The sequence below is a fragment of the Montipora capricornis genome, chromosome 3 (assembly GCF_036669925.1).
Source record: "Montipora capricornis isolate CH-2021 chromosome 3, ASM3666992v2, whole genome shotgun sequence".
NCBI lineage: Eukaryota > Metazoa > Cnidaria > Anthozoa > Scleractinia > Acroporidae > Montipora > Montipora capricornis.
The window spans coordinates 51,304,057-51,316,556 of NC_090885.1; the positions used below are offsets into that span (position 1 = coordinate 51,304,057).

General features: G+C 39.5%; 1 pseudogene; it reads right to left on the minus strand.

Annotated features, from left to right (window-relative positions):
* Nucleotides 1-11,239, minus strand: part of LOC138043339 (putative nuclease HARBI1) — a 25,155-nt pseudogene extending 13,916 nt beyond the window's left edge.
* Nucleotides 11,240-12,500: the final 1,261 nt, after the last annotated feature.

The following is a 12,500-nucleotide window of genomic DNA, read 5'->3' on the forward strand; positions in this document are numbered from 1 at the left end:
ATACTGTTGGAGGGAAAAAGTAGCAAACCAATTGCAACGGCACTGTCTGAGCTCTACACCCAGCATGGTCCACCTAAAGTCATTCAGCATGACCAAGGCTCAGAGTTTGAAGGTGCAGTTAGGAAGCTTTGTAAGAAGCTTTGGATTAAAGAAGTCAAAGGACACCCATATTGCCCTTAGTCCCAGGGTAAAGTTGAACGAGCACATCATTCATTAGAAAAAAGGTCACGCATGACTTGCTAACAAGGAAAAATGGGGTGTGAACCGTGTAACGTTGCTACAAGAGTATACAAAAACCTTGAAGGAGAAGCCGCGGGAGGAACTGCCACGGAAATGTGCATTTGACGTATACTATGGTCACAAATTTAACCACAGAAATGGGATCAAACTGAAGAGGAGCACAAAAGAATGGTAGTGCCAAAATCTAGCGACTATACAAGCTGCACTAAAGATTGTAAAATAATTCAACAATTTGTGCTATCTAAGCAAAAATGCGAAAACAGAATGACCAGGAAAGGATTAAGGAACAAACCCCCCCCCCCCCCCCCCCTGTTTATAATGTTGCCAAAATTGTTCTCATTTGATACCACCCGGGAAGGAAAATCGCTAGGAAGAGATACATGTTGCATGCTAAACTCATCAAGAGAAACTTATAGACATGCAAGTACCGGCATCTTGTTGAGTTTAATATCCAGCCGGGTCATCAAACATACTACAGAAGTGGATTCCAGTTAACAATATCACCCTTGATATAGCGCTAACCTCTGGGTTTCCTTTTTTTCAATAACTATGTAGTTGTATCTTATTTTGAAATAAAGTATTGTATGTATGTATGTATGTATCACCAGCGCAACACTTGATGAAGAGAAAAGAACGAGGAAAGTTGCTTGTAACCTAAATTAGAGGAAACATCGCAATAAATACTTTATCCCTACGGAAAATGACAGAGTTATTTTCCGAGTCAAATCTCAAAACAAGGGCTACCTGTCCAGTCGATCCACCCAAGGATGGTAATTGCCAATTCTCAGCATTTCATACATGCCAACTCTCCCGCATTATCCGGGAGTCTCCCGGATATGAAATGAATCTCCCGGTCTTCCGTACAGGTCATCAAATCTCCCGGATAAAAAACAACTCTGAAGATTTTAAAGACTTTGCTCCAGTGGAGGCTCAAACTCGTTTCATTGTTTTAATGCATTTCTTCATCTCTGAACAAAACAAAACTCTGTTTGTTATCACAGCCGTAAAAATTTGCATACGAAAAATCACGATTCGCTTGCCAAAACATTTTCTCCAGGGATTATCGTGAGGTTGACTTGTGGCAAGTCTGTATAAACGATTGATTGATTAGATCTTTCTGTTTAACCAAATATCTCCAGATTTTAGATCTCCAGAGGTTGGCATCCCTGGCACTTTGCCAGCAGCTGACTCACATACTAGGCACATTTCGAGCCCCCAAAACTTTAAGGGAAGAGCTGGTAGAGTATTTGCAGACACACCCTGATGGAGTCGATGGATTTCTACTCGAGTTATATGTCAGCCTACCCTGGGATAACTAAATAAAATCAATGGCTTGTGATGGAATGTACAGGGACCACTTGACTCTGCAATCTGTCGCTAACATCTCTCAAATTCTGATAACCATGTACTCCACCCTTAGCCCCACAGCAACTCAGATAATCTCTCCGGTAAGTGGTAGAGGTCCACTTTGTACTGTGTCTCTTGGTCATTTTGCAGAGGGCCGTGGGGAACATTACGTAAGATCTGAGGTGGCTCAAGCTAAACCTTGATTGATATCACAGGGACTGCCCACAATGAGAGGATGAAGAGAGTGGTCAGGGTGGCAATGAAAGTGAAGTACGGTCAGGTGAAGTCCACTTAGAAAGAGAGGGAGGAGAGTTAGATCAAAAGTAGCTCTGAATGAAGGTGTCAGGTCTCTTTTTAAATCCCAATTAAAAGCTCTTTTCACCTCTCACCTTGCACAGTCCTTCAATCCAAAAAATACCCACACACAGCATAAAATTTGTTCCATCTGCAGGTGACTGAAACTGGCATCTAAATGCACAAGTTAATCCTTTTTTTTTTTCATGTTAGCTTAATTTTTGTTATTGTTTCAATTTCATTTATTTCTGTTGTATTATCCTGATAAATTATACTAGTCTGCCTTTTCTCTAATTTCTCTGGCCGCTGATCAGGAGGCATTGGCTACGTAAGGGACCTCGTGTCCTGTTTCTTTGTCCTCCCTGGGAATGTCATCGCCCATAACATTGCAAAAAAAAAAAAAAACGTGTCACGTCAAGATAACGGCCAGGAGGAACAAATGTCAAATCAAGAAAACAACCAAGTAAGGGCGCTCGAGGAGACAGCGGACAAGACCTCAACTGTGATGTATTAGAACAAATTGTAAAAGTAACATTGGCTATCTCTCCCACGATGCGTGCTTCTCTACGGACAGTCTCCGCGTTCTTCAAAAGTATTGTGGACAAGATTCCTTTACCCAGAGTGTGTGTCCCAGAGCTGAGATATCTTAATACAGCTAAAGATGAGGTATTCACATTTGAAGAAATTCCTCCTTTCAAGGAACCATTGGCAGAAGTGGATGCCCAGGAGCAGAAAGTGCATCTATCACTACCAAAATTGTTGGAGCGCAGCAAGTACGTGTAGTCAAGGCAGTGTCTCATGTAATAGAAAAGTAATTGTTTGTGAAGATGATGACAACCTTGGGGAATGTGAGCGCTGCAAATTGTTACAAATGATATCTTCTTGCCATTTACAATGGATTATATGCATTACAGTGCAAAGTTGCATCAATCCACCAGTCAACCAACACCTAACCTGGTACAACCAAAAACTAATTCAACTCGTCACTGCCTTGAAAGTCACATTGGACCTCAACATTGCCAGTGAAAGATCTGTAAGCCTTGTACTCCTTCAATCAAAAGAGATGTTCCCCTTTTTGTATGATACCTCTCTTAATAAAATCACCTCTCCATAAATACATTTGGAATTCATGTTAATTGAGTTGGTAACTTCGAAATAACATTACAGTGTATATTCGTTAGGTTAATCACAGAGCATCTTTATTTGTAAACCCACCCAGTTCTTGTCAGTTGTTACTGTTAACTTTCAATCAAACCACATTTCATTATTGATTAAAAGCAGAGCTCCATTGGTAAGAAAATATGGTGACCCATCTGTGCGTAAAAATTTGGATTTGGTCACCATACGCCCACCCCTTTATGTATGCCAATGTGACCAGTATCAGGTGACCATATCACAGGCTCAAATAGTCAATACTTGTTTTCTTGTGCCCAATATGACGGCCACACTCCAGCTAGTTTACAGCATACATCTTTTCAACATTGGACACGCAATTTATGGTCAACTGTCACCCATCAAAACAAGGTATCTTCTGACCAGTATCACATGACCATATCACAGGCTCAAGTTTAGAGATCATCAAGGTCAGCTTTTTTTTTTGACTGCTGACTAGGTATTTTCAATTGGATTGCTGGCTCGCACCAGGTTAACTTACATGTATTGAAAGAAGAATAACCCAGGAGCTCCAAATTTAGGCTTGGCTAGTTCTTGCACAAATTGATATACAGGTACACCTTTTATAATAATTTTAAAATAATTATTCATGTAACAAAGTGCAAATGAGCAATAAACTATTGGTATTTGTATTTCAAATGAAACATTACTTACTTCTGATGTATTTCATATATATCTTTCACTCATAATTACTTATCACGGGAAGTTGTGAACTCAGAAGTGACCAGCTCCCAACGACAGTGGCTTCATAGCTCAGTTGGTTAGAGCATCGCACCGGTATCGCGAGGTTGCGGGTTCAAATCCCGTTGAAGTCCTGAAAATTTTTCAGGCTTCTCAACGCAATAGAAATTTGCGCTCATCACTATGAGACAACATGGTTTCATTTGATTTCATACCCGCAGTGCAATATATGATGTATTTCACATATATCTTTCAATTATTAATTATATTACCGTACTTTCAGATTTGGATTGTTCTTCACTTTGTTAAAATTATGTGTACTTTTGTGAGATCAAGTATGAAAAATCACAGCTTCTTATTTCACAAGCTTAATAAAAATCTGTACCATTGTTATCGTTTACTTTGTTAAACCAAATGTTATGTCAGTTCACTGATACACTGCAGTCACTGAGTTTTAGTAGTAGGTTCTTACCATAAAAATACATTCAAAGAAACACAATGTTGTAACTTTTGACAAAATATACATGATTTGTTCAATTCAATTATCCCACTTGTGCAAGGCATTCTCCTGGATTCTTCGAAGAAAGGGAATAACACAAATTCTGTTGATACAGTGAAAAACGTCCTTTACAAAATGAATCTCCCACAATTGTACAATAAGGACGCACTCCCATAACTTCTAATTACTACTAATTTAAGTAGACTCGTTTACCTGTAGTCCCTAAAACGTCACTTATGGCAGAAGACTACTGTGCGCCTTGTACATGTACTGTATGTGGTTCCCATTTAGCATACTCAAGTATTATGCTGCATACTAGTACATGTACTACTATTACTACTACTACTACTAATAATAATAATGATGATGTTAAATAGTATAATGACAATAATACAATAATCATAATAGTCATATTAATATAATAATAATTATAATAGCGGAGCTTCAAAGGCACACACACATGGAGCACCATTGGTAGGAAAATATTGCTGTTGCAAGGAAATTTGGTTTGGTCACCATATGACTGTATATCCACCCCTCCCTGAATGCCAATGTGACCACTATCACATGACCATATCACGGGCTCAAATAATCAATACTTGTACAAGTGAAACTAGACGATTCTGTCTCTGAGTGGGCTAATGTCAATGCTGGAGTTCCTCAAGAGACAGCGCTAGCACCTATACTTTTCGTAGTTAATTGGGTCAATGATCTTATTCTGCCTACGTGCAACCACTGGAAGTACGTGGAAGATGTCACCATCTCCGAGATCTTTCCAAGATGCAATGATTCCTTAATACAGTCTGACCTCGACTACATCGCCGCATGGGAGTGGACCAGCTTTAATTCCAGAAAACATAAGAAATATAAAATCTTTAGGTTGTTTCAAGAAGGCTATTAAGACATTATTTCAGAAAGCTTTTTATTAATGAATTGCTACTTTTAAATGTGATTCCTTTTAGCTTCTTGATTTTGATTATTTATTTCTTGTAATTAGATTCTTATCATCATTTATTCATCCACCTTTGGTTATTGCATATTTATATAATGTAATCAATATTGTAATGTGCAACAGTCACAAGGTTCTGGGGGGTCCATATGAAGAACAGCAAGCCAAAATGGTCAGATCAAGTGTCTTACAGTGGAGTGGTCTCTCATGATATGAGTTGGTTTCTATTCATGTAACCTTGATCCACTCAATCTTGTGAGTATTGTTGCTCCGTCTGGCACACAAGTTTCCCCAGCTACCTGAGTGACAAGACTAAGCGGATGCAAAAGAAGGCTCCAAGAATCATCTATCCTCATCTTAGCTTTAGGTATAGAGAAACCCTGAAAGCAACTAGGTAATTGTCCCCGTCTAGATGATAATCGGCGGCCCCTATGCAGCAAAGTATTTAAAAAGATTCAAAGTGGGGGCTGTAAGCTGGCCTCCCTCATTCCCCAGACCAGAGCTTGCACGCATGACAGGCTTTTGCGTGACAACAAGATTTCTGCCTTCAAGTGTAACAAAGATAGCTTTAAGGGCAGTTTTTTCCCTTCTATTACAATTGATATAATTTTTAATTACATTTGTTTTGTACTTTTTAGAAAAAATTACAGTCATATCAATCTAAGCCAACTCAGTCCCCCAGTTATTCTTTGTTCTTCTTTTTTCAACAGAGATTTATAACCTTTGTTAATCAATTCCTTACCAATGTAAAAGTATTTCACAGATTGTGCAATTTTATATTATTAATAAATCTTTTTTTTAAATACTTGTGCCCAACATGGCGGCCATACTCCAGCTAGTTTACAGTGTACATCTTTGATATTGGACATCCATGTTATGGTCTATTGACACCTGTCAAAACAAGGTATCTGCTGATCAGTATCACGTGACCATATCACCGCTGATTAGGTAATAGGTTTTGATTGGATTGCTGGCTTAAGCCAGGTTACCTTATTGTGAGAATAAATACAGTCAACTCTCTCATAGCGACCACTTCTCGTAAGCGACCACCTCCCGTAAGCGACCACTTCATAAACAACCGTTCTGTCCCTCAGTTAAATACTGTTCCCAGAGCTCTCTTGTAAGCGACCACCACTCAAATTTCTAAAGCGACCGCGACCACCTTTTAGGCCAGAAATTTGACATATTCTTTTGCTTTCTTTTTCTGGTAAGCGACCACCCAACATAATCATGTATGATCGTTAGTGAATCACTACTCAGAAGTGACAAAAGCTCAATTTTTAATGACGCTACCCTGGACTGCTGACAGATAATAACAGTTTACATTAATTGTTACAGTGATCTGTTCCAAAATGATATACTGTCAGTACAAAGTTTCATCAGAAGAATGCATATATTACCCAGGCGCTATTCAATGTGAAATATGCCAGTGCTTTCAAATCTTTTCTTTAAGCCATGGAATAGAAATGTCATTGTCTCCGTAGAAAATGTAACTGCAGGGAATTTCCAGTCCATAACCTGCTCCTCGATGTACACGTTTTCCTGTTATAATGACCTTTCCATTGTTGGTCGTTCGTTTCAAGAATTTGCTAACATACTGAGACGTTTGTAATGGTATGTGGCCGACAATTTCGTCTTCTTTTGACACGGTGTTGGGATGTTCGGCTTCAGTAAAATTTCTTGACAGCGGCCTCACTACTGCAACTGCATTTCCATCTTTTTCATTCAGTGGCTCATGTTTCAGTATATGCACCCCATGTTTGACGTTGTTTTCCTAGGTTTTGTTCGGTTTAAATTTCAGGTGATTTTCATAACATGAGACACATTGACAAGTACCGTACACTCCACTCTACTTTTCCCGAAACTTGTTGCATGGGAAAAAAATCAAATAAATTAGTTTCTATTTGCCTAATTTTAGCTGATTAGGCAATATGTTTATGTAATTAATTGATCAATCCAGTGTTAGACTTATTTTGTTGATCTTTCCCGTAAGCGACCACCTCCCGTAAGCGACCACTTTGTCGTGCACCAAGGGTGGTCGCTTACGAGAGAGCTGACTGTAACCTGGGAGCTCCACATTTAGGCTTGGCTAAATCTGTACATTAGAATTGCCAACTGCTTCTGTTTAAAGCATTTTTACGCTTACAAGAAATAAACATCCAGGACTTATCTACCCTGCAGAACATCCAGAACAACCTCAGCCAATGGTCAAAGCATGCCCTGGACTGCAAATCCTCTACCCCATCCACTTGGCAACACCCCCTACTATAAAGCATTTTATGTTTCTTGGCTTCAGCTCATTAAAATTCTGGATTTGTTTCTCAGATGAGTCACTTGGGACGCTCCAGTGAAACAATCAACACAGTCACTTTTAGATCAGACCTACATGTACATACTCTTCTTTACGTTTTGTAAATAGTTTGCATTGTATCACATTGCAAATATCTTAACAATAGTAAACTGTAAAGGATTATTGTATTTAAAAAAAGATTGTTTTTTTTCTTTTGCCGAACGCTTTTGACCTTGGGAAGTTTGGTTTGTTCTTGTTTTGCTTGTAATAAAACAGTGTTCTTTCATGATCAATAATGCTTTCAGAACCTCTGTGTTCTGGTAACAGGTTTTAATTTCTTCCAGAACAAGCAAACAGAAAGGTTTTAGGGGCAGCAGTAGCAATCTCTGTTTGATCTCCTTCCTTCTCCTATGCTAGCAAAAACCTGATTTCTTTTGTACCTGTTCTGCTAACCAGCAAGAGGGAAAAATACCTCTGCCATAGGTCAAGACTTGCTTTCATTAGGCTGCTGTCAATACACCATGACAGGACTGTTTGAAACATACACTCCTTGATATGGTAACAGAACATTACTTAAGACCTGACCATCGTGTCCAGTGCATTCCTTTACAACAAGCACACAGTTGAGTCACAAGTATCCTTGGTACTTGCACAACACAGTCAGTTTCAGCACCACGCAGTGGTCTCTTTTTCTTTCTGCCAGTAATATATATAAGCCCAACCAATAAAAGAGATGAGGCCACCGCTAGTGTAATACCAGTGCAAATTACACATCAAAATTCTGGATTATGATTGGCTAATAAACAATAGGGTTTGTTCAATCAAATCAAATCTTTTGTTTGCAAATCAAGCAAGCGCGTGCATTTCTTCTGCTTAACCATCTAGCATTTTGCCAAGTCTATTATTAATATTAAGTAACCACATGATTTTTTTTCGTGCAATTTGGAATAAATAAGCACTTGTAAATTTTGTCAAAGACTTCAAATTGCACTTGCCCTACCGGCTCATGCAATTTACTCATGCTTATTTATTCCAAATTGCACTTGAAATCATGATTACCTATACAAATCATCCGCCAAAATGAACTATTTACTGTGAATTAAATTAACGCAGAATAAACAGGCTGTAAAAGTAATGCACATGTCAACCGCTTGCCCCAGGGGTAGGACCCCAGGCCAACCAGGGTAATATGTTAGGGAATACAAAGGGATGGATTGGATTCTGTGCCCCTGGGTAGGGGAAAATTCACATGCATTTTCTTCACTTGTGGAAGATGTCAGAAGAACCTGCGGTAGCTTTTGAAATCAAATGTCAAGCAAGGACCAAGATGGGGATTATGTGAATCTAAATGAGAATGATACAGACAGCTTTCAAGAGATGTTTGTTCGTGCTCGTCTTCGTGAGAAGGTAGATCTCCCATTATCGTATAAGCTGCTGCAGTTTGCATTTACAGGCAATGATATGTTTGCTGCGGTTATCATTCAGAATTGATAAACCCAAAATCCAAAATAAAAATGGCTTCACACAGATAGCATGCAAGTCTTTTTTTTACTTATGAATTTCTTGAAAATTCATTTTCTGGCTGCCAATGAACTATCCACATTCTTCCTATTTAAAGTTTGTGCACACTAATTTCACATGGTCTGATAAACTCCGCCCTTCAATCAAAAAAGTGTCAAATATTCATTAAAAATGTTGGTTTTGTGGAAAAAGTAGTGGGCTTCGCGCTGTAATAGTGGTGATATCTAGTGGCAAAACGAGGAATACAAGTTTGTTTTTGCATGTGTGGGCACCTCTTAAAGTTTTTCCTGTTGCCAAAATAGAATAATGATATTGCTGATAAATTAATACCGGTAAGTACCGGTAAGTGAAATACAATAAATACATGTCACTGCAATCCTTAAACTGAATCCACATGAATAGTGGTGAGTTGGCCTTGAAACTATTTATAAAGGATCATGAGGTAGATAATTGCAGGTCATACAATGTAGTAAGCAGTCCATGGAAAAGCTATAAAATATAAATAAAAAATGTAAATGCTTTGTTTATAGTGGAAGTGCACTTAGCTATCAAGCTAGTTTACAGGCACTCCACTTCTAATAATCTGAAAGAAACAATTCAAACTTAACAGAAACATTAACAAACCCAATTGGCAGGAGGCAACCAGTTGGCTATTTACAAAGCATTGTAGAGTTGAATCTGGGACAACCAGAAACAAATCCAGACCAGAGGTTAGAACACGATTTGAACCCGGGTCAACCACATGCAAGCCCAACGCCCTAACCTCTGGAACACGCCGCTTTCCTATCAGTTTTTCCCTCACTTGGGTAATCAGTCTTCAGGCATTTTTTCATTGTATTGATTTTTGGTGAATAATGGTGAAGTCTCTGCTTACGAGCCAGAAGGCTCATCATCAGGCCGGCACTTATCTCCGGTTTCATTAGCATGAAGCGACTACGAGTATTTCTACTCCCCCCTGGATGGGATGCTAGTCCATCGCAGGGTTACCCCCAGCATTTTGTCGGTACCCATTTATACACCTGGGTAGAGAGAGGCACCGTGAGAGTAAAGTGTCTTGCCCAAGAACACAAGACAATGTCCCCAGCCAGGACCCGATTAATCCGAGGTTAATCGAGTATATCTGTGAATGTCTGAATTGCTTGTTTTTTTCATCCCCCATGCTGCAGACTTAAAGAACACTGCACAGAAGAGTATACCTCCTTGTGATTGGGGCATCCTATATGGGAAATTTTTTATGCAGGATTTATTGCAGTATAAAAATCTTTGAGTCGATGTTAACCCCTCTCTTTCATCAAACTGTGAATTTTAAAACTAGAATGGCCGCCGCTCAAGAAACTTTAAAGTTATGGAAACTATCCCGACTTTTTGTCGATCACGAGCGTATTTCAGTCAAGAATTTTACTGATTTTTTTAAAGTCCATATAGACCAAACAAAGCGCTACACTCCCAAAGGCCGTCTATTGTTATCGCTATTGTTTTCTTGAAACAAAGAATTGTATGCATAATGAAGTAGGGACCTGTGCGGAAATCTTGCCAAGAAAAGTGTTATACTGCTTCTCCAAGCCTAACATTGACAAATAAAATTTGATCCCCAAAACAGAAAATGCCCCCTCAATCAAATGAATCCCAGTTATATGAGGTGGATATCAGGGGTATTATTCGTTGAGAAGCACTTGACCCTTGTCTTTTTAAATTCCCCCACCCCTGGGGAAAATGCTCAGCTTCGCTCCACCCATTTTACAATCCCCTGATTGCCCTGGGACAAGCCGATGACATATGCATAAGTCTTAATTATTTTGAAATAAAAGGGAAATTTGTCTGTAGCGCTACTGCTGCGCAAAACTTGAAAATAAAACAATTTATCTTACCACGTGTCGTTTCGGACCCTATCGGCTATTTCATGGAGGCGACAAGGACTTGTCGCTGTGTCACTGCAGAATATGCATGGCTAGCAGTAGCTGCTACCTCATCGATTTTACACTCCCAGACAGGAGATCATGGTACCGCTAGGAGAACTGAGAGCCTGAAGGTATTCCCTCCAGTTTCACAGTTTTGCCATGCGATATTCAAAAGAGCCAAACCTGGTCAAGTTTCCCGTTAGTTCATCAGTTTCAGCCAGCTGTTGAGAACTCTGAACGTCACGCTGTTGACACCGGCCTCTAAAAATGTTTAGAAGCCATTTCCTTCTGCACAACATCAACTTCGAAGTGCATTTCGTTACCGCTAAATTTTACACGGACTTCAAGCCACAGCAACACAGCTCTACGACAAAGATCACGTGATCTATTTCTCTTACTCAGTCTTCCAGCTGATGGGTTCAACACAACGTCACGCGTCCATAGGAGGTTGAGCATGATAGCGAGAATTATCAAGGCCGAAGTTTGTGTTATCTGCCGAAGCCGAAGGCTGAGGCGGATAACACAAACCGAGGCCTTGATAATTTCGCTATCATGCGAAAACCGAATCCAATAATTGTTTTATTATACAATTATAAATGTAGAAGCGTTGAGACATTTCACAGAACAACAACAAAGTAAGCCACGCAATGACACGTTTCAGTGTAAACATCTTTATTAATGACAGCTGTGAATTACATGTAAAGCGGAATTCAAAAGGTTTACAGAAAGGATTTAAGCCTAAAACATCTGAAAACGTTTCAGGAAAAACTGAATCGAACTGAAACTTTTGAACAAAATTCTAACGTTAAGTTGTACGGTCTTATGAAAAATGTTCCCGATATCGAGATGTAAACAAAACTTCATTGTCTGCAAAAACGCGTCATACCGACATGCATAAATGCCAGTGTCTCTGTAGATGTGACACGATGACACAGCGCCATCTAGAATTAGCGGGGTGCTTTTAGCCAATCAAAATTGAGATAGCATCAGCATTGTATAGCTAGGGGTAATCGAAGCTTAGGCGAGTGCGTTCGATGTTTGTAGGACGGTACAGGTTTGGTACAGGTAGCAACTGAGAGGGGAGGGTGGATGGTTCGTGCGATAGGGAAACGTTATTACAGTGGAACCCGATACAACGATCCTCGATATAACGATATCCCCGGTAAAAAGATAAACATGCTATGTCCCGGCAAAAGTTACAGTAAAATGTATGGGACAGAACCCCGATATAACGATCTTCAATATAACGATATTCCCGATATAACGCTGAGTTTTTGGATGAGGTTGCACATGATATCATGAATTATCAAAACCAAGGTCTGTGTTATCTGCCGAATCCGAAGGCTGAGGCAGATAACACAGACACGAGGTTTTGATAATTCATGATATCATGCGAAAACCGAATTCAATAATTGTTTATTAGTCGGGTGACCGACTCTAGGTTTACCAGTCGCAAATGTCCGTCGCGTGCAATGGGCAATACCGCAGATATGTAGTGAAGGCTCAATTTTCATTCCGTTTCATTTTCATTTTTCCTTCGATATAAACCTTAAAAGGGATTCTCTGTGAGGGTAGGCATACATTACAGGTATGGAAGAAGCGAGTTAC